Source organism: Castor canadensis, chromosome 12 (genome assembly GCF_047511655.1).
Source record: "Castor canadensis chromosome 12, mCasCan1.hap1v2, whole genome shotgun sequence".
In the NCBI taxonomy this organism is placed as follows: Eukaryota; Metazoa; Chordata; class Mammalia; order Rodentia; family Castoridae; genus Castor; species Castor canadensis.
The window spans coordinates 3648756-3661111 of record NC_133397.1 but is presented as its reverse complement, the minus strand read 5'-3'; the positions used below and the strand labels follow the sequence as shown (position 1 = coordinate 3661111).

Genomic DNA, 12356 nt, shown 5'->3' with positions numbered 1-12356 from the left:
ATAGTCCTTTAAGTAAGAAATATGGACCCTAAATGTTTTGTTGTAGAAAATGAGAAAGCAAGGGAACTGAGTGAAGAATGAACTGAGGAGAATGGTTAAAATTAAGGAATTACCCAGTTAGGAGAAGAAGCAAAAAGACTAGGGGAAGGTTGAGGGGTGGGGGAGGAGAGAGGTAACAAAAAGTAGGAGCCCTGGCAGTGCATATGGGACCCCCAGCACTGGCCCTCACCCCCACCTCCATACATTATCATGAACAAATTAGTCAGTTCTCCAAACCAGTGAATACTCTGGGGAATGTATGTACACACACACACATGCATAGGCATGTCTCTACATGTGTATGTGTGCACATGTTAGATGTGTAAATGTGAAAACTATGAATGGGATGGGCTTCTTCCTAGCTTTCTCTTTCTCAAGGAAGAAGTTTAGAAACCTGTAGCAATGGCAAGGAAGGCTTCTATTCTTAGCAGTCCACTGAGGCAGTTTATGTCAAGTTTAACCACAGTGCTAATGGGCAAAGGCCCTCCTCAGTGTCTGTGCTCTGTCCCATTGCACTGGACCCTTGAGGTGGCTAAACAAGTCATGGAGGAGGAACTTTCATGGCCCATCTTTGAAGGTCACATCTACTCAGCAGCAGCAAGTAGTGACGTGGTATCTATAAGATAGACTGCTCTTTCTGGGCACTGCAGGAACAATACAGATAGACCAACTTCCTGGCCTCAGGGAGTTACATTCCAGTGGATGTTGGTATTAAACAGAAAGTTAGCTCTGTCCTCTACATTGAAGCAGGAAATTGAGTTACTGAATGGTAGGGGGTTTCGAGCTGAAATAGTAAGACTGGATCTACAAAAAACACCTTCATGGGCCAAAAAAGGACATGTGTTGACTGTGCTCCCCCATCTTGGTCTTAATCTTCACTCCCTTCTCTTTTCTTTTCCAGAAGGGGTCCACTGTGTGTGGGGCCCTGTACTCTTACAATAGTCACACAGATCCCATGTCATGGTCATTTTCTGTAGTTGCTCCCCTTGAGAGTAGAGACAGAGTCTTCTCCTACATTGTCTACCTTCTCCTTTAGCCTCTGATCCATAATGACAACCTGGATCCTCTTCTCAACAGAGAATTTGTCTCAGATTCTTGCGACACGATCTTCTTTTCTTTGGCTTTTCTTTCTGGGTTTCAGTGCTCACACAGGCACCATTCCCACTCCACTTGCAGTCTGGGTGCTTCCTTCTTTCTTGCTGTTTCTCGTTGACTTGGCTTTCTGTATTATCCACACAGACCCATTCTTTTATTGGAATTTTGTCATGTCAAAGAGAGCTATAACATTCAAATATCAAATATCGCTGTTACTATATGTGGTCCAAACACCCAGAATTTGATCTCAAAATTGCTTGTAAGCAGTTTATAATTTCATTGTTTAAGGAAAGATTTGTATTTTGGGAGCTTTGATCTTTTGGGTCTTTGAAGCTACATATCTCTGATATTTTAAAAGATTACTATATTTATTTTGATAATTGAATATCTGACACTCCCTGAACAAACAGCAAGTTGAAATTACTAAATGCTAGACTTGTATTGATCTGATTAATTTTCACCTTAAACTGTAAGAAAGGAATGTACTATTTGCTAAATTTGTGGCTATTCCTCAGTAGACTGTTCTCAATGTGCCACATTCCAGAAATTACACTTCACAAAATTACCTAATTCCTTCCATTAAACACTAAATTCTAATCTTCATCCCCTTCTAAATTGAGAAGCAATTTATACTGATATTAAACTAAGTATGATCCCTTTACCAGATCTATCTACCCTTTGCCCTGGGATCCTGGGGAAGAAAATAATCCAGAGGAATTGTGTTTATTTGTGTGTTCATGTTTGCAGAAAGCTTACCACCGCTCTTTCTTCTTACCAATTGAGCAGAAAAAGCAGCTGACTGGTTAGGGTGGGGATCATTAATTAAATTTCTTCTCTAAGCACCCGGAAACTTCTGTCATCTGTATCAAAATTATGAGAGTAAGAATCTTACTCTGTGCCCAACTAATCCTCAGTTATTGGCAGAGCCTCGAGGGATGATATTGTATGGTAAAGTGGGATAAATTTGACTCATACACTGTGGTATATAAACGTAATGTTATCTATTATAAGAAAATGTGGATCACCTTACTCTTTTTAATATCACACAATTAGAGTGATAAAGCGATGATTTTTCCTTAAAGTTTATTCTTTTGAGAGTTTTTATCTAGATGTGTATGTGTGTGTGCACACACATACATTTGGTTTATTTCTTCATTTTTCTTTCCTTAAACAATTCAAGTGATCCTGGGCCCTGGTTCTCTAAGCTCATTTGTCACTCTGTCCCTCAGTCCTCACAGTCTGGGACAAGGTAGACGTTGAACAAGCCAACTGAGATCCTGGGTTGCTGGATTCTAATTTGCCACCTACTTACCTGATTGAGTAATAAATAACTCTACAAGTGAACGGATAGGTAAGTGAATTCAAGGTAAATAAACTTGAGAAATTAAAGAGATTCTTTCTAATAATATATTCTGTATTGGATGGATATGTATACCTTAATTAACAAAGAAATTTAAATTAATGCATATAAACACAAAACATTTACTAGCAAAAACATTAATTGGGTTACCTTGGCACTGATGTAAAGGACTGTCACTCTTTCAGATTAAGATTCTGGATTTACTGGAACTCTGCCACTGGGTGAGAACACTGTGTCAAGCGTACTTATGATACCCAAGAGCTTCCTTTACTGATAAACCACAGTGGCTCCATAGACTAAGGACTCCAGTCCTAGAACCTAGTGCAGACAGGTAAGTGAAGTGTATTTAGTAAAGCAATTTGGAACCTGAGTTAGTAAGATCTGTGCCACGAGTTCTTTTTCTTTGAGCCAGTAAGGACCTACTGAGTGTCAGGTGGTTGTCTGGTGAGGACACATGGACACTTTGCCTGCTACTAAGTGTGCAGGCCCCAGGTCTACCTCTTGCAATTTTGTAACTTCGGACGAGGTATTTACTAACTCTTTTATATGCAAAATGGATTTCATTTGGCTGCATAGTTCCTGTACAGGGCTTGGCATTAGGCTTTCTACACTGCACAGTTCCTATGAAGCTGAGTTACTAGATTAAAATGATAATGATAGAAAACCTTATATAACCACATTTTCTATGTATACCAAATTTTAAAGAATAGCATTTTAGATACTGCAAGAAGTGATTAACAACAGTGGGCTCATGCTCTCACTCATTTGGGGAAACTGATACATCCATCCCATAGAGAATGGAAAGGAACAGTGGTCACTGGAAACTGGGAAGGGCAGGGGTGGTGGGGGCAGAAATAAGTTAAAAAAGGGGCACCAAAACAGAGTAGAGGAATTAGCTCTGTATTCTCTATAGCACAGTAAGATAATTATCTGTTATAACAATCTATGACATATCAAAATGAATACAGAAGAATACAAAATTCCCAACACATAAAAATGCTTGAAGAGGTGGAGATGTTCTTACACTCACTCGACTGCTGCACATCCCATACATGTATCAAATTACAATAATTGTACCCCTTAAAGATATACAACTATTGAGCCTCAGTTAAAAAAAGGACTGAGGAGAAAAAATTACAAGGGGCTAAAATAATCTAAGTGACAATGTCCTCGAACCCCAGTGACTGACATTGTGAAAAGTCAATTGCCATCCTGGGGGTAGATCCTAACCTGGCATCCTGAGTGACATTAAATACTTGAGAAGGGAATGTGCAGACATCTACAAGGCCTAGAAAAAGAGAAAAGTAGAGTGAAGTTTTTCACACCAATCCAGTGGTGAAGACTGGTAGACCTAGGTTGGCATCCGTGTGTTGCTATGGAGAACAGAGATGGTCCAAGGTAAGACGTTTGTAGAAAAGAAACCAAACATGAGGGGAGTTGAAAGGCTGGAGTCACATGGAAGACCCAGAGCAGAGCCAGAAACACAGGAATCAAAGAAGTACTGTGGAAGATAAAAGACCCTGACATCGAGGGCCTGCTCCTCCCAGAAGTAGCAAGTAACACTCCACCCAGCCCCCAAAATTAGAGCCAGCAAGACGTCTGGGAGTAGGCTTGCAGGATATAGAAGATGAAACTGCAGGGCATCCAGTTTCACTTGAATTTCAGCTGAGGGACAGATTTTTTAAATTGTATATATGTCCCAAAGAGAGATGTGGCAAATGAAGAGAAAAGAAAAACAACCAAAGTGATGACAGTGTTCTAGATGAAGCACAGAAGCTGAGGGAAACAAGATATATCTTAACAGGGAAATGGGGAGCTTTGGTAACCCAGAGCAGAGGTGCTGTGTACCAGAAATGATACCAGCCCTAGGGACCTATATGTGCCTATATCTGACATAGCTCCCTTGGATTTCTCAAGTAGCTCTTGGCAAATGCTTTATGCTTCACCCAACATCACAGCTATCCAGTTCAGGTCGGCCATTCTGAATTCAATTCTCACCTTGTGGCAGGTGCTAACTTCTAAATCCCTGATGAAATACAACTGTTAATTAAGAATAGTCAATATAATTCTCACCTCCAGCACGTGCTAACTCCAAACTCCCTGATCAAACTGAAATCTGGTATGATCACCCAATGGCTGTTTTACTTGTCACGATCTCACCCTCTTCTGGTGAGATAGACAAGTACTTCACTGTCTCCATTTGGGGGTAATTGCATTAGTTGTTGTGAAATTCACCATAACAGACTGTAGAGAGATCAATTTTATGGGAAATATAATGATCAAAAAGCCGTGAAGAACAGATTTAGGCAAAATGTACAGCAAGATGAGAGTCTATTGTTCCCTCAATTGCTCCTCTCCTGTTCTCCATAGCATATCAAATGATAGCCAGGGGGAACTGACCGGCATTGAACAGGGTTCAACTGTGGAAAAGCAAGCCTACAATTACAAGATAGCCATGGTATTTTATTGCTGTTGAAGTTCCAAAAATAGACAACGGAGCATGAATCACAGCTTTGAGAAACCCAGTTGATTTGGAGAAAACTCAAGTGGGAAATAGTTTCTGGCACTAGTCACGTGGGACTGCCCCACCTGTTTGGGTGGAGTTTGGAGAATTGAATGCAGTGGGAATGCAATCATAGAACGACTCACAGGAATTTTCTGATGGACATTTAGAAAACCTGTTAGGAAGAACACAGGATTTGGAATAAGGCAATCTGCAGCTTGCACCCCAATTTCATCTTGTGTTAAGATGTATCAATACTGGTAATTACTACTTTTCTTCATTGGATCAAGTTCTGCCTTATGGTATGAAAACACATAGGCCCAAATGAGCAGGCAACTTGTTAAGTGCTAAGTTCGGTAGTTACTCTGCATTAATTCGAGATGAATTTTTCATTCACTTGGAAGTCATGCCTTACTTTAGTGCTACCGTTAGGCTTTTATAAACAACTTGAAAATGCAAGTCATCTCCTCTGCATGGGCCACATGACTGGGCTAGAGCCAACTGTCTCTTCATGAGACTTGTGTGTCCTTGCCTTCCAAATGCCGCTTGACTTCTAACTCACCTCCTTGATCCCAAATTCTTCACTTGTGCCCATTGTTCTTCCTTGTCTGCGCACACACAGGTCACAGAGGCCCTGAAAACTATCTGTCTGCTTTGCCTATGTCTTTGCTAATATGCCTTTCTAAAGTCATAGCCCCTTCCTGGGAAATGTGTAAATGTTGGCAGGAAAAGACAAATATGAGAGGGTTAAAAAGTCACACGTGTTTTTTCTTAATTACGGATTGCCAGATGTATTATTCTAGAAGAGTCATCAGATTTTGTACTTACTACTGTCACTAGGACACGTGATTCAAAACTTCTGTCCTCAAAAGTGATCAAACTAACACACCAGCTTGTAAGGTTTTTTCCTCGTTTACTTTTATTGACTGCTATGTTCACTCTTCTGGATTTGATAGTGAAGTTTGGTATATGAGGTTAGACACAAGAACTAGTATTTTAATTTCTGTGTCCAAAGTTATAATTTGCTATTCAGCACAGGAAAGACTTTATCCAATCACTGAAATTTCAAGTCTTCAGATATTTAGAGAGATATCTGTATATCTCTGTTTCCCGTTTGATTTCTTGGAATACAAAGGAGTGCTTTTTTTCTTAATATTTGGAAAAACATCTGTAATTTATTTTTATTACATTCTATTGACTTAAATTTGTTTCCCCATTCAGTCATGTATCAAAAGAGAAGTGCTAATCAGAGCTTCTTGTCACCATATTGAAATCAAACCCACCACCACGGAGCTGGGCCAGCAGAGGGCTCCAGCTCAGGAATATCAAGTGTAAACCAGCAAGAGACGACAGAGATGGATGACTCTTGAGGAAACACGAAGGAATAAATGCCTGGCTTTCAGTTGTATCCAGGAGACCAAATATCATGGGCTGAAAGAGCGAGGCTGGGGTTTTGAACCCTAATCAATGAAAGAGAAGGAAGGGATCACGCATGGAGTATCTGGGACAATAACTTGAAGAGTTGCTTCTTATAGTGAATGCCATAATGGGACAGTCAATGTGACAAGAGAATATGTGTTTCCACACCAAGAGTGAGAGAGAAGATGGAAGGAGGAAGAGAGGGAGAGAGGAAGGAGGGAGGAAAGAAAGGAGAAACAGAAGGAAGGAAGGAAGGAAGGAAAGAAACAAAATTGATCACTGAGCCATCTTTTGTGACTCCATGATGAATGTAAGTACACAATTGCCAATTTTGGTTAAGTAGAACACACACACACACACACAAACACTAACGTTCTACTTAACTCTACGTAGAGTTAGCCCTGTCCGACATATCTCCAACACACACACATATTATAAAGAAATTCAGCCATATTTTCTAGGGACAATTAAAGAGAACCTTAATGTAAAGACATATGGAATTCTCTAAATCAAGACACGAAGAAACATCCAGGGAAAAGTGAATTAGTTAATCTAGTGAACTTAAAGCAACAGTATCTGAAAGTAATTTTAGATCTCAATAAATTTAGCAAAGTAGAGGCCCACTTTTTTGTGCACAAGGATCCACCGCAAAGGGAGAGGCAGTCATTTCAACACCACTTGGAATGAAGTTTCTGCACTAGAAGGATGTGCTTAGGAAAGAGTTGCCCCAGAAATATGTGTGGAGAGTACAGCCTCAGAAAATAAGCCGTGCCAGTCCCTCTGTGCACCAAGTTCGAGAACCCAAGGGCTGGCTCCACACATTTCAGGCCTCCCCTTCTTCAAGCTGCTTCTTCCACAGACAAGTATGTATCATGTGCTTCAAAGGAAGGAAAAGACACACATGAAGCAAACATTTTCTTTCGTTATACTTGGGGGGGGATGTTGATAAATTTTGAGTTGTTTTCATCTCTGTTTATTAGTAAACTCCAAAGTGGTGCTTCAAGAATATATTTGCATTCTAAACAATAAAATATTAGTCAGTATAAAACACCTGAAAAAGAAGCATTCAGGCAAGAGAAGGGAAGTCCAAAGGCTAGAAGGAAAGCCAGGAGGGCCCTCATCTAAGATGGGTTGCACATAGTTGCCTCCAGCAGAGGACAGACATACACTGAGTTGGTGGTTTCAGGCATGGGGCAGGGTGAAGGCCTGTGCATGTGGGAGAAATGAAACTATGAGAGAAGTCCAAGTTTCAAATGAGATAGTCTGGAGAAGCAGAACGATGAGTCTGTCATGGCCTGAAAAGAAAGCCAGGAGAGAAATGTCTCTGAAGAAACACTGCTGGCCAGGCTTAGTGAACAGGCCTTGCTCCTGAGGGTGTTGAGCTAGTGTGGAGTGCCAGGTATGATTCCAGGGCTAAGAAGCAGTAAGTTAAACAATAAAGGGAAGGAAAACTGAGGAGATAACTCTCCAATGCTGAACCACTTGCAGCAATCAGCCATTCTCAAGCTGGCCTTCCCAGCCAACACAGACACCCCGGCAGGCAGTTTGATGACCCCATAGCCCAGCATCCAGGCCACGCTAGCCCAGAGCCTTTCCAACTGACTCCACTAAAGGGCATTTTTCTTTCCTAGACTTAACCTTTTCTACATTCTGTTCCTTCTAAACTCTTCATTGTAGGCCAAATATGTGACACAAACGTGATTATTTCTGCTTCTGCCACCAGTGCCCCACTCTGCCCTCCCACTTAAATTGTGGTTTCTAGAGAAAGTCTCTGTCCCCAACAAACAAACAAGGATACCACAGAAAGAGATGCATAGGAGCACCTTGGGAGGAATACCTAATGGCTCTAGAATTTTGTAGCACTGACTTTAATATGCTTTACCTACTGGCATGGGAATGTTGGTAAAGAATTAGTAAAGAGAAAAATTAAACTAACAGAAAGTCCCAGTGTTACATATTCAGCTATAGTACTGTCATCAGTATTTCACTGAAAAAATGTATCTTTTTTATCCCAAAGCATCAATAAATTAAATGATTTTTTCTAGTCATCAGAGGACCAAGTGACCTCAAGCTTGAGGTTTGAAACTCCACAGAGCACTTTTGTTACTTTGCAGGTAGTATTGCTAGGTCGTGCTTTGGAATGAGAGCCCAACATTGGGTTAGGACCATCTTGTCTGAAGCAGACCTTCTTCCCCTCCTTACACACCTGCAATCTTTACTTTTTGCTTTCTTGTTGTAAGGCAGTGATCATGATGAAAGTGAACTTTTGAAGCTGTTGTGAATATTACCTTGAGAAAAATAATTAAAAAGTCTTAGCATAGCACACACCTCTTTAGGAGTTCAGTACATGTTACTTATTATTATCACTGCTCAGTAAACAATCCTAAGATCAACAGGTAATTGATGCAAATGTCTTTGGGGACATTTGGCAAAACCTGGAGACAACCTTGGCTCCACAACCAGGGAGATGGGGTGTCGTTGGTACTTAGTGGGTAGAGGCCAGGGCTGGTGATAACACTCATACACTGTGCAGGAAGGACCTTCCAATAAAGAACCCCCCAAGTCCATGCTTTTAATAGTGATGACATTGGTATTAAGGATGGATGTCACCTCTCAATCATATAAAGGGATGTAAGCATTCATTTCCTCATTAAAAATCACTCTTTATGAAAACAGGCATATGTCATGTCCTAGAGGTGCAAAGGTCAATTAAACCAATTGTTGCCTTAATAAAAGCAGGTATATTAGATTATAGAGGGAAACACATAGCTCCCATGCACTGAGATGCATAGTTCATGATGACACAGATGGTGCTTATGATGAGGGGTTGCTTAAAGATGTGGAATGATGGGGTAGGGTACACCATGTATATCCTTGTTACTGTGCAAAATACTGTCTACCGACAGAGTTGGAGGATTTTAATCTGGGGGTCAGCATGAAAACACGTGTTTTAGAAAGCTTTCTAGAGTTAGGACCTATGAGAGATTGAAAAGCGAACGGGAGAGAAATCCAACCCAAGCAGGGTTCAATTGTTAAAATGCATGCTAGAGACAGGGACTTTCTAACACCGGCCAGGGACCAGGTCGCGGAGAGAAGGGACAATTCGGTGGGGATGCACATTTATCCTTGAATGAGGAGACTGAGATAAAAGAGGAGACCTGTACAAATTCCCACTTGCTGTGTTGGCGACTGTATTGACATAAGAACACGTGGAAATAGAGAGAGGGAGAAATAAATGAGGTGATTTTAGACATGTTGAGATGTGGAGTCTTATGTTTATGGAATTTGTGACAGGATTACTTTGAATCCAAAAGAATAGAAATTTACCAAAACCCAAATTTAGCTCCTGGAACTGGGCAGCAGCCAATGCAGTAAAAAGTTAAGGCTCATTGTATTGTGTTCAACTCACTTAAGGTGAAAAAAAAAAAAACCCTCAGGTTTTGATGCACGGGTCTGGAAACCTTCCTGAGAGACACCTGGGCTGCACACAGATCAGACACATTGGAGCTCAGGGGAAGTGGCAGCTAAAAGGTGAGTGACAGAATATTTTTCTGCTTGTTTTTATGTTATCTGAACCCATCACAAATGTCACCGATAAATGAAAACACAGGACTCATATGTGGTAAGTGATACTACAAACGAGTATGAAAGATGTTAATAGTAATTTTAATATCTTTAATGTATTTATTAAATAAATAAGTAAATAATTTAACATAGGGGCCAGATTTGACCAATACACACACACGTATGTTATCTATATATTTTTGCACACATATATGTCATATATATGCACAAATGCACACAGATAAACATGTATGCATGTTCATACTCCCAAAGTACTCATGGCATATACACACATACACAGACCTACTTTTTTGAGAAGATGTTAAATTAAAATTAAGGTGTATTCAATCAAATGTTGTCAAGTGAAAGTACGTTTTAAAGCCAAAGATGTAAAGAAAGAATTATGCAGAGTCTATGTCCATAGTTCGATGAAATTACATGAATTAGGGGAGAAAGAGGCATAGCTAGCCTTCGTGGTCATCAGCTCATTGAGGATTAACTCAGCTGAGGAACAAATGGGAATATGAGTTCCTGTTTCCTGTTGGGCCACTGGGGAGAGGCTGGCCTGAGTTGGCAGCCCTAGAGAGGGTGGCCCATCCTCCAGATGCCTAGTGATGCCCTACACCTCAGCCAGACCATGCTGATGGTTTCTTTATGCAAGAGCAGAGTTCTAGAAAATCCATACAGCATGGTGTACTGGAACTATTGGGTGGTGCTTTCAGACTGAGAAGAACAACAGTGCACAACCTTGTGTCCACACAAACAGGAAACTCATGTTAGTATACAAAAAAGTAACATCTCCTGATGAGTTTTAGCATTTGACCAACAGGTTTTACATGCAAAAATATTTTTGGTGTTGATTTTTGGAACACGGCTGTGCCTTGTGAATTCTTTCAGTATTTCCAGTCTCCACATTTTCAGTTCATGAACTAAGTGTCAAAGCCAAGTTTCCCTGATAGATACAGAGAACCACTCAGTTCCTTGATCCCTGAGCTGGCATTGGGTAAATGCCTCCTCATCACAAAATGCTGTGCTTCCTCAAATTCTTTTTCAGAATGGAACCAATACAATGGGGCTTGGACGATGCTGTAGCTGTCTTCTTTTCATCCTCCCTGGGGACTGGATGGATTGTTCTGTGTGACCAGCTGAGGCAGGACGTGGAGAGAGTCCCTTTTAGTGTCCCTGTCTTCTCTACAGCCTTGGTAGCTCATTTGATTACTTAGAAAAAATAACCACTTGGCTTCACAGGTGTGAAATATGAATAATAACAGCAATAAATATTTATTGGAATATCTCTGATGGCTGCTGGTATCTCAGGGTTAGAGTAACAGGTCTGAGAGCATAAAGAGCCTCATTCCCCATTCATCATCCAAGGATGCATGCCCTGCTCACTGCCGCCATGACAGAACCCAAAAAGTGAGCAGAGAGACCACACAAGCAAAGGGCAAACCCTAGCTGTTTTCCAACGATCATTTAGAAAATGTCAAGGTTTTGGATTTTGAGGCCAGAGAGGTGGTTCATGGCCCCTGAGACACACGACCAGTCTTGATGTTTCTTGGAGCTTCAGTTGTCTTATCAACGCAAGGAAGAGGGAGAGAGGACCTTGCCTTCCTCGTGATTTCATAGGAAGATTAGTGGAGGTCATGGAAAACTAGAAAAGCTCCCTCTTCATAAACCAGTGACAACTGAGCCTCCCTGAGACCTGTCACTGCTATCAGGAAGGAGAGCAGGCCCTGGGGTTAGATTCACTGAGCTCTCCCTCTGCTCAGCCATGAGGGCCAGCAAGTCACAGAGCCTCTGTGCCTCAGCTTGCATGGGCACACTATGGCGGAACTGTAACGTCCCTGACAGTGCCATCCTGGGTATCATTTGGGTTAGAGTTGCAAAGACCTTAAATTACGGCGTGGTGCCCAGTGAGCTCCCAGTAAACATGGATGAGCATGGCTGCTTTGACTTGTGAGCAGGTTGCCACTGACAACCAGGACCTTTTTTCTCCTCCTCACAGCTAATTCACACTGCTCTGGAAGAAGTCACAGGACTAGTTAGAAAAGATGAATCTTCCATTGTCTCATCTCTCCACATCTCTGCTTCCTCTCCAAGGCTCATGGCTCTGGTCAGTGTCCCCTACAGTGTGCTCTTTGCTGAAGCCCCTTGGTTCTGTCTGTTCTCATGGGAAGACCCAGGAAGAGAGGGAAGAAAGGAGAGCTTTCATCCCTCAGAAGCTCTCATTCACTGGCTGATGCAGCAAGACACTCAGGGACCCACAGAAACACCTCCATGTTTTTAAGGTCCAGAAGCAGAAGTGACAGAATGCATATGTCTCTGTTTCAAGTAAACTATTTGCAGCAAAGATTTGACAGCTTGAACATTTACTAA

General features: G+C 41.3%; 1 long non-coding RNA gene across 1 annotated transcript; it reads left to right on the top strand.

Annotated features, from left to right (window-relative positions):
- The first annotated feature begins 1391 nt into the window (after positions 1–1391).
- LOC141414993 (uncharacterized) lies at positions 1392–6750 on the top strand. Its single transcript, XR_012440013.1, has 3 exons — positions 1392–2485; positions 2680–2825; positions 6219–6750. It is a non-coding gene; the product is annotated as an uncharacterized lncRNA (long non-coding RNA).
- Positions 6751–12356: the final 5606 nt, after the last annotated feature.